A 16,470-nucleotide genomic window follows, 5' to 3' on the forward strand; every position below is an offset into this window, starting at 1 on the left:
TCCCGGCGAACCGGACATCCGGACGTGTCGGACATATCGAGATCTCGCTCGTGCTGGGCCGGAGTCGTCCTCCCCCCCTCCTCCTTGACGGGCGCCTTAATGAAAGAGCCTCATGTCAGTCAGGAACAAGCACCGGACAGGGTCCCTCTGCCCGTTTTCTCTAGGACCAAAATGCGTCCCTAACGTCGAAATGGGATCCCTGTGCTATTTATTAAATCCGCTACTCTTGGGACCTTTTTGAAACGGTGGGTGGCCCCGCGTTGATCCAGGTTTTGACTTTTTCGGTCAGAGGGCTTTCGGCGTCAGAGAGGGAACTATTATGAGTAGGAGGCCATTACGTGTAGTAATAACAACCGATTGGAAATCTGGAAGGGGACGGAAAGGTCCTTCAGCCCCAATCGTGAAACGCATCGGGTCTCAAGTCTTGGCTGAAAACTTTATTGGGGTCTGGCTGTTGAAGGGGGGAGGAGCGTGGGGGATGGGAAAAGGGCGAGGGGTCGAAGAACCCCTTGGGAGGAGCTCTTTTCGGAACCGTGAAGTCCAAAAAATGACCATACTGAATGCGAAGAGCAAAAATATTGCCAAACACAAATTCTAACAATGCCGTAGCAGCGTCTAGCAGTCCAGGAAGCCCTCGCTGGTAAACTCGTGGACCCCCATCTGGCCGTTCAGTCGGGACATGCGGTGAAGTTATGCATCAGATTTCGCCCCAGGTAGTGATCCAGAATCGGCTAAGACAAAGGGCTATTGTAGGTTAAGTCGATCGGATTTGTTATCGAAAATTATCTTCAGTGCGTGTCCCCGTTCACTTACGACAGTGTCATGGCGGGGCAGTGTGAATACATATTCAAAAATACTTATGTCTCGAAAACACTGCCACGCCAAGTGCTCACATGCATCATATATATCTTCTTTTTTTAGATTTGATCCTAACCCTTTGAACGGATGGATTTCCGGGATCAGAGCTCACGCTAAGCAGTGCTTGTTGTGTGAGCCCTGTGAGCCCTCTGACGTCAACTGACCTTTAGCGCGACCGCTGCCACCGGCCACTGGCCATACCTGTCAAGGGCAAAGAGCGCGCGCTCTAAGGCGAATCGAACCCACCCCGCCACGGGTGGGTGGATTGGAAGGCAGGCGCTCTAACCAACTGAGCCACCGGGAAGGACAAATATACGTTTTCGTGATTGACGGTGACAAGTTATTTAGATGATTCGTTCGGTGAAAATGACAGCATATCGTGCAATGTTCTGTTTCTTGTAAAAATGGTCTTGCCTCCGGAATATCTGGCCGGATTATGTCCAGAGTGACATAACGGGAGAGCTTTGGCACCCACAGATCAGAGTGCAAAAGTGTGGATTCGTGCAATGTTATGCTCAGGAAATATGTGACTGATAGTAATACCCCCTCTGCATGTGCGTTGTACGTGTGTTTAAGCACCTATGCCCGCTGTATGTTTTAATCATCGCCCTGATTCACCGTTTTGCATAATTCGGACTGATAGGGGAGAGGGGATTGATGCGACACTCCCCCGGCGTTTCCAAGCTTATAAAGATAGAGCTTGCCAAGAACAGCAGTATATTGTTCTGAACACGATTTCACGATTGGTACTAGTGTTTATGTTGTTGACAGGTCAAAGGTCGATCCCTTGCAGTGACACGAACCTTAAATTTGCGTGTGTCTTGTTCAATTCTGGGTACATTCTGTAGTGTAATTCTCTTGCCGCCCGCCGCTTGAGCCAAAAACAGATAACCGCCGAGTGCTCATTACAAACTGTCGCTGCTCCGAAACCAGAAAATCGAGCGACACGTTTTGGTATCAAAACACGTGCCATAGTCACCGCCTATTATGCCAAGGGTTAAACGTTTTGCTAATTATGTTTTGCAAAACGTTTTGCTCATTTTGCTAAAAACTGAGGCCATAGCGGCCAAACCAGGAAAAAAACAATGCTTGCTTCCTTCCATAATTGTTCGCTCCTAGCTTGACCCCACGCTGAACCCGTCCTGAAAAACCAAGTCTCTCGCAACTAGTTGTGCTCTGCCCATGGGCTGGCGCCGAAATGTTCCGATGTTCGCGCCCCGTCCGAACAACGAGAACATCTTCATTGACGCGCGAGACTGTTCGCACGCGCTTGGCGACAGGCAGGTTGGCGCGAAGGAAAATGGCGCGAAAGATAAGATGATCGGTCAAGGCAACCGATCCCTGTTATCGCGTAAGACGAACTGCAGTGAACGCATAAGATCGAAGAAAATATGACAAAGATACGGGTATGAAATTTGAATATGATCATAATGGTTTTCAATACGTTCAGCTCCTTTCATCGTTTCCCTAAGTCTTTGATAATGGATGTAGAAGCGCACTGCGCTCACGGCAAGCCCATTGTGTGGGGCATGCTACAAATGCGCATGAAATGGGAAATGCAAAAGTGCAGGCGTTAGACGACAAACAGCCGATCGCGTATAGGAACACCGAGACAAATGTCAGAGCAACATGTTGTTGTCAATATTTAGCGGGTACGTGGCCGGTAGGCGGTAGGGTGGCGACAGGTTCCGCCATTTAATTGGATTTTTCCGGTATTTTACGCGGAGGCAGGTTTTCTCTGATGCATGTCCCGGTTAAGATGACAGCATACCGTGTATTTGTGTTTCTTTGCACATTTTTTCTGGTCTCCGTAATATCATGCCTAGTTGTGAACGGAGTTATATAACTAGAGATGTGTGTCACCAGAATAAGAGTGCGAATGTGTGAATTCATATCATGTAGTGCTTAGAAATATGTGGCTGATGGTGATATTTCTTCTGCATGTGTCATGCCATACCCATGTGTAAGCACCTACTCTCGCTGTCTTACACATTATCTTATTGCTGTACTGGATATCGGCAATAATGTTTCGTAAAAAGATGATCCTTATCTTGTCGACAATTGCAGCCATGTGAGGCAAGAATGTTTACTTACTTCCATATTTACTCGCTCCTTGTTTCATCTCACGCTGAGCGCGTCTCCGAAAATCATCTCCCACACAAGTCGTGATCTGTCTGGGTACCGGTGCTAAACGACTACGGCGCTTGAGAAACTCAAAGCGGGAAACGTCCCCGTCCGACCAATTACGAATGTCAGAACATTTTCATCCACGCGCCGAACTTCACGCGCTTGACAACAGGCAGACTGGCGCGAATGAAGGCGGCGCGAATGATCAGCTGATCGGCCAAGGCCGTGGTCCCGACGAAACCCTGCGTGGGCCCACGCGGTGAGGGAGCAACAAATCCTACATTTCGGGGCAACAGAACCTTTATTTTCAAGAAGCAACCAATTCTAGACTGTACCAGAAAGGGCCCCAACCCTTTGTTCTGAAAGAGCCATTAATTTCAAGGACATAACTATGTTGAGCTTTCCGTCCTGATCAAATCCTAGATCGGACCCATGGGCAAGGAGGCACGAAAACCGTCCTTGCGGGGTGACATCATCTCGATTGCCAAGGGGTACTTGATCAAAGCGATCCATTTACAAATCCCCAAACCATAATTTAAAAAGCAACAAAATCCAGCGACAGTACAATCTGTGTGCCTTTCACTTTGGAAAAAAATCTGAATCGGACCGTTCAGGGTAGTGGCACCACGCACAAGGAAACAGGCACCAAACGCCTCCGTTGTCATTGGAGCTTTACAACGCGTCATAACAATGGCTGTGCTTCTCCATTAACAAAATCCTGCATCTGCCCATTCGGGACACCCTTCTTTCGGACCACCATTGCATTTATTTCCTTGAGACGTCAAATGCAGGTGGGCGATTAAAAGAGCAATTGAAGGTGGTCCAACACTTCTGTTTCAAGGGGCACCGAAATACAGGGGCACCACAATCGCCCTGCCTTACACTGTTGAAATCTTGGTTGGGCTCATCGGGTGGAAAGGCAGCGAGAACCTTAATTGCGAGGCACCATAATATTTATTTTTATGAGGCCCCAATTTAAATTGGAATACCACAATCGGCCCAAACATTCATTTGAAAGCGATACAAGATTCCAGGGGCACTTAAAATGGCCCCTAAAGCTTTAATTTGGCGGGGAGCCGAATTAAGCAGGACTCCCCCACCTTCCCCTTAGGCTCCAAGGGTCCCATGGGTCCCGAAGGCCATTTTTTGGTCCCTTGGGGCCAAAGATCAAGAGCCCGATTAAAGGGTCCGAAGGGCAGGCCAGAGGTCGTATGGAGGGATCACAGCCTGAAGGCCGGACCCTAAAATGTAAGATTAGCTCTAGCGCTGATCAGAGACCCGTGTGACTGTGTCTCTATTTGAAGCAACTGACTGAGAACAGGCATATCAAACATTCCGTTCCGTGCTATTCCGGGGCGTAGCGGTTATTTCCCGAGCAGAGACAAGGCCAAGATCTCTAAATGTCAATTAAAAGGCTTCCTACATCCGTCGGGACACCTGAAACAATGAATGACCCATATTGCTGGTCAGTGACCACAGTCCCTAGTAAGAGACCATGTGTTGGCAGTGAGCCCCAACCAGGAACATATTTGCTAAATATGATGATGGCCCCCCGTGTGTCAGAGAGCCTGCTGTGCTGGTCTGGACCATCCTCACAATGAAGAGATTCATGAGAAATGACAAAAGGGTGGCTCAAATGACAAAAAAGGTCGCATTGTGTCTCAAGCACAATGAGACAGTGGAGAGGCCTGTGCCAGCCACGGACGCCAGAACCGGACAAGTGATCCTCTGCACCATTTCAACCAGGGACCGATAATGCGAATTAGTGTCTCGATGCCAATTATTGGACTTCCTGTGCCAGTAAAGAGTCTGTTTGCATCAGCAAAGGCCCTTGTGCCGATCCGTCGCTGGATGTCTCAGTTAGAGGGCCAGCCGCATCGAGGAGGGGACCGGTCGTGATGCATCCTTCTGAGGGTCTCCGTACGGTCCTGTGGGCTATCACTAGACTAAAAGACGCTGGGCACCCCAGGATGGGACGTAATGCCTTCAGCTGCTGACCAGAACGTTTTACCAATGCAATTTAGTTGGCTGGCTAGTCGATTCTCTGAACGGGTTCAGCAGTTGCAGCGTTACGAGCAAGAGAGATTACGTCATGGCGCCTTCCCATTGCGCCTTCCCGTCACTCTTCCCGACTACCAACCTAATAATAGCACTAGTGAAACATCCGGCAAGGGAACACCTTTTACACGTATACCCATTGACTTCATAAATCGTTGGAAAGTACCGATTTCGATACGTGGTCATTTCCGCGCGTCTGTTGACCGCTGCCAGGTGTTGCTGCAAGGTTCCGTATGCTACAATGGTGTAGCTACAGCATTTTTGTTCCGACATCTCACAGAGCACCTCACGGCGGGGGCACCAAGCAATCATGTACAGCCCGACCACAATACTCCCCTCTCGCGCCGAGCTGTATTTACATATACATACATACATATAAAATATATATATATATATATATATATATATATATATATATATATATATATATACATATGCATATATATATATATATATATATATATATATATATATATATATATATAATACACTGCCATTGCATCATCTACACACAAAACAATGAAACTCAACATTCTGGATGGATTACTCACTCATGACCACAAACGACTTCTAAACAAAGAAATTAATCAAACTACTGAATTATCTCTTTGGAGCAGCATCACAAATAAATCACTTAGACAAGGAGCAAGACACTGGTGAATGGCGCGGGTGTTGGGTGATTGGCATGCAGTTTGTGATTTGCTGTGTTGATTGTGTTATTCACAGTATGTGGTGATAATGATTTTTTCTGTACGGCTAAGGAATTATTTGCTGTTGCCAAGTCAAAGCGACAGTGAGTGCTGTCCAGTGAAAAGTTTATGATTGGTTTGTATGCTCGTGTTTTATGCTCTGAGTTAGAGTGTTTAGGGTGCCGAAACGAAATGAAGAGCCAGATATATAAAAGAGTCAGTCACCAGTCATGTACCGTGCAAGTTCTGCGAGCTTTGTGTGTCTGTCGTCATAAAACCATACATACATATATATATATATATATATATATATATATATATATATATATATATATGTATATATGTATATAAATCATTATTAAACGCTATGTGCGATCCGGTTAAAAGTAACTAAATATCCACGCATGTACACATAGAAAATGCTCGACAACTGGAGAAGTCCTCTTACTTTATGAGCTCCGTAGACTTAAGGGCCGCATCCACCAGAAATTCTCGCATTCTGGCATAAAGTTTTAATATTCTTATGTATGCAGTTCGTATACGGGAACCTAGCTTACTGCGTACAGCCCCAGAAAACTAGGCGTGCTTTGTATGCAAATGCATGGAGCTTATTCTTTGTCGTCGGATCATGGCGAATTCTGCCATTTTAAGGCTAAGTATCTCGAAGAAAACATGGCAGCACACACTTCAATTGGCTGCTAAATGTCATCAAAATCAAGCACGAGCTTGATTCCTGGCTTATACACGGTTAGCCGGGCAGTTGATGGCTGAGGACTAATGCAGAGTTTTTGCTTTGTCTGTTGCAAGGGAATACAGAATATCCTATCCTTAAAAAGTGTATTAAAACGTAACGTACATGCATAATAATCGTCACAAATTCAATAAACAATGAAAATAAGATGCACGACGTCGGCGGTGTGTAAAATTACGTTCGACAATGACAATAACGAATTCATCGGCATAATTGCCACAGCCACACATTCAGTCATCAGCCGGAAAGAAGTAAACCCCCAATAAAAATGGTTAAGATTTGGGTCTCCGTCAATAGCGTAGGCCCTCCTATAATATGGAAAAAAAACGAAACCAATGAGGACGGCACCTGAGCAATCGAAGCTGCCGTGGCAGGCCAACAAAGAAGCTCCAATGAACAGTGAAGGGCCCCCATAGCAAACGAGGAGAACCAAACACCAATATGGTGGGACCCTTGAATGATCGGGAGCACCCCGGCAGGCTAACATATAGGGTCCGGCCGGAGAACAGGATCCCCTGAAAAAGGGCATTAGTGTACATGAATTAACACCCCTGTGTGATCAAGAGTGCCCGGGCAGGTTAACAGAGAGAGCTCTGACAATGAAGGGTCCTCAGCAAATAAGCTTAAAAAGGGAAAGGGCCATAGGTCAATGAAGAGGGCCACTGAGTATCGAGTGCCTCGGAGCGTTACCTTTTATGGGTCCCCAGCAACAGAACGGGGTCCTCCAAGCAAGTGGAAAGAACCCGATACCCGTATGAAGGGCCCCTGAGCAACCGAGTGTACTCTGGCATTTGGGGCCCAGGCAGCAGCGACGGGGCGGGAGAGCCCGCTTACACCGCGGGCGCAGCGGCCCCTGTCAAGCCCGCGCCGCCCGCCATGTCTCCGGCCGCGTCGCCACCCGGCGCATCTGTGCCCCGTCCGCCGGTAAGCTCCGGGGCGCCGCCGCACCAAGCGCGGACACGGCCGCCAGGCGCCTAGGTAATTTGTAGCAGCCATGCTTGACTGTACGCATCACGTGCCCATCAGTGGAATGCCAAGTTGACTTTGCCATCTGTTGACAAAAGAGGGAAATAGCGACAGGACTCAAATATGCTTCTGTAGTGTTATCCAGCAGCAGAAATCCAAACTAGCCTGGTTGCCATGGATACTGGACGTTTTGAACACTGAACTTCATGACTCTGGACTTTGCGTCCCTGGACCTTATGAACGCCCCCAATGGGCACGGAATCAGACGTTTTCTGGACGTTATGAACACTGGATGCTGCGATCCTGGACTTTTTATGGCTCCCCGAAAGGACTGGTCGGGGTGCCTGCTGTTTGGTATTGTGGGCTATGGAAAGAAATTTCCGCGGGATTTGGTTCCTTTAGTTACTGTTTGTGTTGGTGACGTTTCTCATTTTTTGAAGGAATTGATGATTATGTGTAAGGCGGACTGAGTTGATGTCTGCTCCAGGTAGGCGCGCATATAGATATCCAGCTCCTGGCACGGTCACTTATATTGTTGGTGATTTTATTTGGCTGATTCCCCTCCATTCCCCCAACTGCAAATTATTTCACACGCTCCTGCAAACGGGACTTATTTTGAATTATACATGCCTTTACTCTCAACGAGAGGGGGTGGGGGCTGTCTCATCAACTGAATCCGGATAATTTTCCCTGGTAAGTCACGTTCAATGGCCCAGCCTACAAACGATTCTTCTCCTTAATCAGGTACGTTTTAAACGGGCGTAGTTTACCAAAATCATTTGGTTGGCTGAGCGATGAAAATACAACAGAGTACCATGATAATATGCCACTAAATTCGTCTCCCTTCGAATTTGGCTCACTTTTCCACAGATCAGCAGACTGCAAGCCAAGTTACGGCGGGCGATGAAACCCCTGTAACTGAGTAGGGAACCGCACTCCTGGTTGCAAGTAAATAAAAAAAACAAACGCTGACTGAGAATGCATCCGATTGCCTGCCATACATCATGCAAAACACTACGCGTGTGCCGCGCTTAAAGGCACTGTTGATTCACCATCTGAACAGCGGAGCCGAGTGTATGTCACTGAGCTGGTTTGCGTTATATAGGCTGAGTGAATTGGGAGAATCGTGAGCTTGTATTCGCCATCCGCTTTATCAATCCTGACACGCTTTCTTCCGTTAACGTTTCAGAACCTCCTAAGCATAGAATTTAGGGTCCAGCAACACCAGTCTGGACTTTATCGAGACCGGTGCAGTTCACGCCACGGAGGGGCGATGGTGGCATGGTGGTTCGTGGTTAGGGTGCTTATCTCTGGACTCGTATACTGGGATGGAGTCCCAGCCACAGCACTACCGCATGCCACGTACCTAATGCCTCATAAATACGTAATAGAGGCATTCCGCCTCGAAATCAGCCATAGCAGCCGGTGTGACGTAAAGCCCCAATCGGTATTACAGCCCGTCCCGACAAACAAACCGCCGCCCGCCAAATTTGCCGACGATGCTTCCGCTCAATCACTGCATATATGTGGGAATAATGATGTGCAATCGGTTGGACGCGGAGCTCAGACACACAGGCCAGCCCAGAGGCTGCCCAGCTCGACGGTCTGGCCGGCAACCACGTCCGCAGTGGGCCGGCAGACGAGGCAGCCCGGTCGCCAAATAAAGAACGCATTCACGCGCGCAACCCCGCCACACGCGCGCGGGGACTGTCCGCGGGGCAGCTCGTCCGCGGTCGAAGCACTGCCAGCTCAGTCGGGCGCGCCGCCATCTTCGCGTCAGGGCCCGAGGCCGCTGACTCGGTTTCACTCCGTTCGGCGTGGTACACATCCCGGTGGACCGGACATCCGGACGTGTCGGACATCACGGGATCTCGCTCGTGCTGGACCGGAGGTCTCCCCCCCCCCCTGATCCTCGCTCTTGACGGGCGCCTTGATGGAAGAGCCTCGTGTCAGTCAGGAACCAGCACCGGACAGGGTCCCCTGTCCGTTTTTGCCAGGGCTCAAATGCGTCTAACTGGGATACCTGTGCCACTTATTAAACCCGCTACGCTTGGGACCTTTTTGGGCCCGTGAGTGGCTCGCGTTGATCCACGGTCAACCATTCCGGCCAGAGGGCTTTCGGTGTCAGAGAGGGCACCAATGTACCATGTGTGTTAATGGTAACCGATTGGAAATCTGAAAGGGGACGGAAAGGTCCTTCAGCCCCAATCGGGAAACCCATGGGGTCTCAAGTCTTGGCTGAAAACTCTATTGGGGCCTGGCTGTTCAATGGGGGGGGGGGGAGGGTGAGGTGTACAGGAACCCCCTGGGAGGAGCTCTTTTCGGAATCGTGAAGTCCAAAAAGTGACCACACTGAATGAAAAGAGCAAAAATATTGCCAAGTACAAACTCTGACAATACCGTAGCTGCGTCTACCAGTCCAGGAAGCCCTTCTAGTCAACTCGTGGACCACCCCTGGCCGCTCAGTCGGGACTTCCTGGTCGCCAGGGGTACATTGGTATTTAAGGGCTCTTACAATTGCTTGGACCTCTGTTGCCCCTCAAACCATGGACAATAACGGAAGTAGAAGCTACTAGGATACGCTGGTCGCTCAGGGGTCTCATTCACCGCTCAGGTATCTCCAGTAGCCCACACAGGGATGTACAGGGGCCCGTGCCCCGTCCCCTCCCGCTTAAGGGCTCGGGGGACAGGCGATCAAGGACCCGATCAGTGGCTCCAAAGAGCTCGGTGGAGATCGTATTGGGAATCCCGGCGCTGCGGCCCGGGTCCGCATAACCGGTATTATTTGCACATAACCGGTATTACAAAAGCTGATCTTTGTAGGCATAATATCCATGCAAGAACAAGCACGAGATAAATTACGTAAGTTGTTCAGTGCATTGGCGAGGAACGTTATTCACATAGATAAGATAACAGTAGTGTTTGTTTTAATCCTCGGAGAAAAAGCTAGGAGAATGGTGATATGGTTAGGTTGATGTTTCGGCAACACGTCTCTATCTTAACAGTAGCAGAAGTGAATTCAAAATTCCCTGCCAGTGATTTTACTCGATTTTTCAGGGTTTTTTTAACAGCAAGCTACAGTTTTTTCAGGACACCGACATTCAGAGGATTAAACCACGATCCGATTGTCAGACATTACCTCGATACAGTGCCTATCTAAGAATTGGAATGCGCGAACATATGTGTACATGCAAACGAATCAAGCAAATAGGCATCACGCATCACGCTTCATTCAAACATGCAAGCAAGTGAAGTAAACAGCATCACACATCGCCCATCAATTATATATGCAAGCGATTTCAATTTAACGGGCATCGCACGTCACGCGTCAGGCACCACTTACACATGTAAACGATTTTAAGCTAGCACACATCACACATAGATGCACATATCACACTCACATAATCGGCCATGATGAGCTCTGTAAGTTAAGATGTGACAGAGCACAGGACCACCCAGACAGGAAAATGAGTGCATCCATTCTTATAAAAAGTCGGCGACCACATCTTAACACACAGGGCTCATCACGGTCGGTTATGCGAACGTGATATGTGTCATTATATGTGATGCTAGCTTGAAATCGTTTACCGTTTTAAGAAAAAAACTGAAAAAAATGGAGTAGAATCATCGGCAGGCAATTTTGAATTCACTTCTGCTATTGTTTGGATGAAGGCATGTTGCCGAAATGTCAACCCAACTATATCTCCTTTCTCCTGGTTTTGTACGAGGAATGAGGCTAATACTACTGTTGTCTTATCTACGTGAATAATGTTCCTCGGTAATGCACTGAACTACTTACGTAATTTATCTCGTGCTTGTTCCTACATGGATATAATACATACACACACCTCAGTTTTTGTAATACCGGTTATGCGGACCCGGGCCGCAGGGCCGAGATTCCTAATACGATCTCCGCCGAGCCCTTCGGGCCCTCCGGAGTCACGAATCGGTCTTTGATCGCCTGTCCCCAGAGCCCTTGGGCGGGAGGGGGCGGGGTACGGGTCCCTGTACATTTCCTGTGTGCGCTGCTGGAGGTACCTGAGCGGTGAATGCGACCCTGAGTGACCCGGGTATCCTAGTAGTTTCCCAGTTACCGTAGTGCCCGTAGTTTGAATTGCAATAAAGATCTAAGTAGTTGTAAGCCCCCTTAGATACCGGTGTACCCCTGGCGACCAGGAAGTCCCGACTGGGCGACCAGAGGTGGTCCACGAGTTGACCAGATCTCGTGCTTGTTCTCTCGTGCTTGTTTGTTGACCAGATCTCGTGCTTCCTGGACTCCTAGACGCAGCTACAGCATTGTCAGAGTTTGCATTTGGCAACATTTTTGCTCTCCTCATTCAGTGTGGTCATTTTTTGGACTTCACGGTTCTAAAAAAGAGCTCCTCCCAGGGGGTTCCTGTACCCTTCGCCCTTCTCCCACTCCCCTCCCGTTCAACACCCCACACCCCAATAGTTTTTCATGCCAAGACTTGAGACCCCCATTGAATTCCCGAATGGGACTGAAAGACCTTTCCGTCCCCTTTCAGATTTGCAATCGGTGACTATCGATACACATGATACATTGGCCCCATCTTTGACAACCGAAAGCCCTCTGACCGGGGATGGTTGACCCTGGATCAACGCGGAGCCACTCACCGACCCAAAAACGTCCCAAGCGTAGTGGGTTTAATATGTGGGCATAGGGATCCCAGTTCGACTCGTTTGGGCCATAAAGAAAATGGGGCAGAGGAACCCTGTCCGGTGCTGGTTCCGGACTGACACGAGGTTCTTCCATTAAGGCGCCCGCAAGAAGGAGGGGGAAGGGGCGCTCCGGTCCAGCAGGAGCGAGATCCAGGATATGCCCGACATGTCTTGATGTCAGGTCCGCCGGGATATGTACCGCGGCGACCGAGTGAAATCGAGTCAGGGGCCTCGGGCTCTGACGCGAAGATGGCGGCGGCCGACTGAGCTGGCAGCGTTTCGACCGCGGACAGGCCTCAGCCTCCATGGATAGGTCTCCGGGGTTCTGTTCTCGGACGCAGGGCCGGCGGCGCGCGTGAATGCGTTCTTTATTTGGCAGACCGGGCTGCCTCGTCCGCTGGCCCGCCGCAGGCCGTGGTTGTCGGCCGGACCGTCGAGCTGGGCAGCCTCTGGGCTGGCTCTGTGTCCGAGCTCCGCGTCCAGCCGATTGCACCTTATTGTTTCCACATACATACAGTGATTGAGCGGAAGCATTGTCCTGCAAATTTGGCGGGTGGCGGTTTGTTTTTCGGGACGGGCCGTAATACCGATTGGGGCTTTACGTCTCAACCGGCTGCCAGGCTATTTCAAAGCAGAACGCCTCTATTGCATAGTTAGCAGCATTAGATGGTAGGATGCGGTAGTGCTGTGGCCAGGACTCCATCCCAGGATACAAGAGTCGAGCGATGAGCACCCTAACCACGAACCCACCATACTACCATCGCCCCTCTGTGGCGCGAACTGCACCCGCATCGATAAACTAGAGACTGGTGTTGCGGACCTCAAATTTTATACTTAGGGGGTTCTGAAGCGTAAAAGGAAGAAAGCGTGATTGATGAAGGGGATGGCGAATGCAGCTCACAATTCTACCAATTATTCAGCCTATATATCGCAAACCAGCTCAGTGACATACACTCGGTCTCCGCTTGTCAGATGGTGAATCAACAGTGCCTTTAGCGCGGCACGTGGCGTAGTGTTGTGCATAAAGTTGGCAGGCAACTGAATACATTTGCAGTCAACGCTTTTGTTTTTTTTTTAAATTGCAACCAGGAGTGCAGTGTCCCTATTGAAACGCAGGGGTTGCATCGCCCGCCGTAAACTTGGGTTGCAGCCTGCAGATTTGTGAAAGTGAGCCAAATTCGTAGAGAACCTATTTGTCAGCATATTAGCACGGTACTCTTCGTTGTATTTTCATCGCTCAGCCAACCCAACCTATTTTGGTAAACTACAACTCCGTTTAAAAGGTACCTAATTGAAGAAAATGATTATTTGTAGGCTGGGCCATTAAACGTGTCTCACCAGGGGGTAAGATTCGGATTCAGCTGATGAGATAGCTCCACCCCCTCTCTTTGAGAGTAAAGGCACGTATAATTCAGAGTAGGTCCCGTTTGCAGGAGCGTGTGAAAGAATTCGCAATTGGGGGAGGGAGGAAAAACAGCCAAATAAACTCACCAACAACACAAGTTGGCGTGCCAGAAGCTAGAGATCTACATGCGCGCCTACGTGGAGCAGACATCAAATCAGTCATCCTTACACATTAGCCACCAATTCTCTCAAAAAATGAGTTGCAAAACATCGTTGAGGCATACAGTACTAACGGAACGAGATACCGTGGATAATTTTATCCATAGCCCGCAATAGCAAACAGTAGGCAGCCCGACAAGTGCTTTCCACGATTACCATGCCAGCTAGTTGCGATGTCACGAGCCAGGGATCAAGGTTTGAGTTATTTAATGCACCTGCTGCCAAAGACGTGCTGACGCGGCAAATTCTGTGCGCTCAAACAAAACGTTGTCCATATCCATGCACAGTGGTTAACTGGGCAGCACTGCACCGCATGGCGTCACTCGTCGGCTGAGGCGGGCGAAATTGGCTCCGGCAGCTCTCTATCGGGCAATATCCGGGCCATTAGATGAAGGGTTGCGAGGAAGTGGGACATTATTCCAAACCGTGGATCTCACGCACGCTGGACTTCATGAACACTGGACTTAATGAACACTGGACGGTGCGAGCCTGGACTTTCTGATTCTCCTCTGTCTAGGGATACCGGATAGCTACTGGATGTTGTGAACGCTGGATGCTGCGATTCTGGACTTTTTGAACACCAGACGTCATGAGCCCTTTTTTGGGCAGCATGCCTTTATCTAAACAATAGTAAAAGTGAGTTCACTTCTGTTATTGTTTCAATAAAGACATAAATAAAAGAGGTGAATAGCAGGGTTTCAATACGCATCCGATATTGGACCGTTTCAGGATGTTGTGAATGCAGGATGCTGCGATTCTGGACATTTTGAACACTGGACGTTATGGGCCCTGGACTTTTTAATACTCATACCGAAGTGACGTGATTTTAGCCATTGAGAAACGATAAGACAATAGTATTAGTCTTATTCCTCGGAGAAAATCAGGAGAATGGAGGTATAGCTGGGTTGATATTTCGGAAACATGCCTTTATCTAAACAATAGTAAAAGTGAATTCACTTCTGTTATTGTTTCGATAAAGACAAATAGCAGAGGTGAATTCACTTCTGCTATTGTTTCGATAAACCCTTGTTGCCGAAATATCAACGCAACTATATCTCCATTCTCCTGGTTTTCTTCGAGGCATAGAGCTAATACTACTGTCTTTTCGTTTCTCAATGGATAAATGGTTGGTTGATGGTTGCCTAAGCCAGTCAGAAAGTAGGGCATCGCCTTACGATCGCAGAACTGGCTGATGCAACTGACAGGTGGTGAGACGCTGAAGGCGACTTTTTAAAGGAAGTATAGGATAATATAGCGTTTCGGAAGCCAGGCATGCCTCAGGCTCCGATGGAACGATCGGAATGCGGCAGTGCATGTGTCTGAGCTTGAACACAGCCACCCCAAGGTTGATGTGATCTCATGCCACCAGACAGCGGACGACGGCCGGTAGAGGGCTTCAGACAAGAATGCTTTAAGGTAAGAAGTGGATCTTGTTGCACATGTTCTGTCACTGGATAACAATCTGTTACCTTCAGTTCCCTGGATATACCACATGTGTGCAAGTTCTAATGTAATATAATTGTATAACAAAACAAATTTCTCCACTGACCTGTCTGGCAGAGAGGATTAGGGAAAAATAATGGTTTAATTGTAATTGTGATAGCAGTTATGCCTCATCTGATGCAAACATAAAACTGATGGGAACACTTCGTGGAACATTTGATTAAGAAATCATATAGCCACTGCATAATCAACAGATCATATAGTGCTGTGCTCAATTGCATAAATCGAGCACAACACCATGACTGCTGCTGTGCTTTGTGGCCGAGGGAAGGCAAACCTTCATTGATAATTTGAGCACTGCTACTCACGATGCCACAAATCACCAACCTTACCTGAAAATGGTTCCAGCAGTGGGTAGCAAGCCCTCGTCATTCTTGGGTGGTATGCACAAGCTAAAGGCATTGCCAGTACTTGGACAAGGTTTCTGCTTCTCATCATGTACCTAACTTTACCCGGATATAATTTGGCGTTTGTTATCTCACAACCAAATTACCAAAAATTGACTACCCTTGTATTCATGTGTCTGTTAGTCATCCATTCCTGTGGAGTAATATCAGTCATTTCATCTTGATTTTTGGTTGCAGGGTGTGATTTTGTTATGCCCTGAAGTAGAAAATTAAAGTGAGCACAGCATGGCAGTATCAGCTTTGAGTTTTGCGTTTAGATAAGCGACAATGATTACGTTAAGCAGTATGTTTCTAAAAACAAAATGTTGATCTGGGTCATTCTTTGTCGGTGACTTATTTTGACTTATGAGAGCTCTGTTCAAGGTGTATAATGCGCTTCCTGTTTTCCAATAAATTCGAAATGAGCACCAGAAAATACTCAACAGAGCAAGCCCCACAGCAATAAAGCATTTTGGTTTTGTCCTTGGTCTGACCTTCCTACCTGACCTAGGTCAACGTTATGTGTCCATTCAATTGTTGCGCAGCCTGAGAAAGTATCCCAAAGATATGTGGTTTCGTCTAACACTCCGTTGTAGGATCAGATTTAACGACTCCCTAGAAATTGCCTTCGCTGAAACCATGGCCTAAATTTGACCTGCCATAGGTCTGCGACCTTACAACGTACACCTAAGTTTTGACTTCAGACGATCTGTTATCAAATTGTCTACAGCTATGCAAAATTTGGCGATGTTGCGCCGCGCCTTTCAAGCGCCATCCCGGAAAAACCTTCGGAGGGTCAATTTGACCCCCACTTCAGCGCGTGCTAACTATAGACCGAGAATACAAAATGTCATGCTGCCGTTTCAGATAAATGATAAATAGTTTTTAA

The sequence above is a fragment of the Pollicipes pollicipes genome, unplaced genomic scaffold, assembly GCF_011947565.3.
Source record: "Pollicipes pollicipes isolate AB1234 unplaced genomic scaffold, Ppol_2.1 Scaffold_2555;HRSCAF=2994_pilon_pilon_pilon, whole genome shotgun sequence".
Lineage (NCBI taxonomy): Eukaryota > Metazoa > Arthropoda > Thecostraca > Pollicipedomorpha > Pollicipedidae > Pollicipes > Pollicipes pollicipes.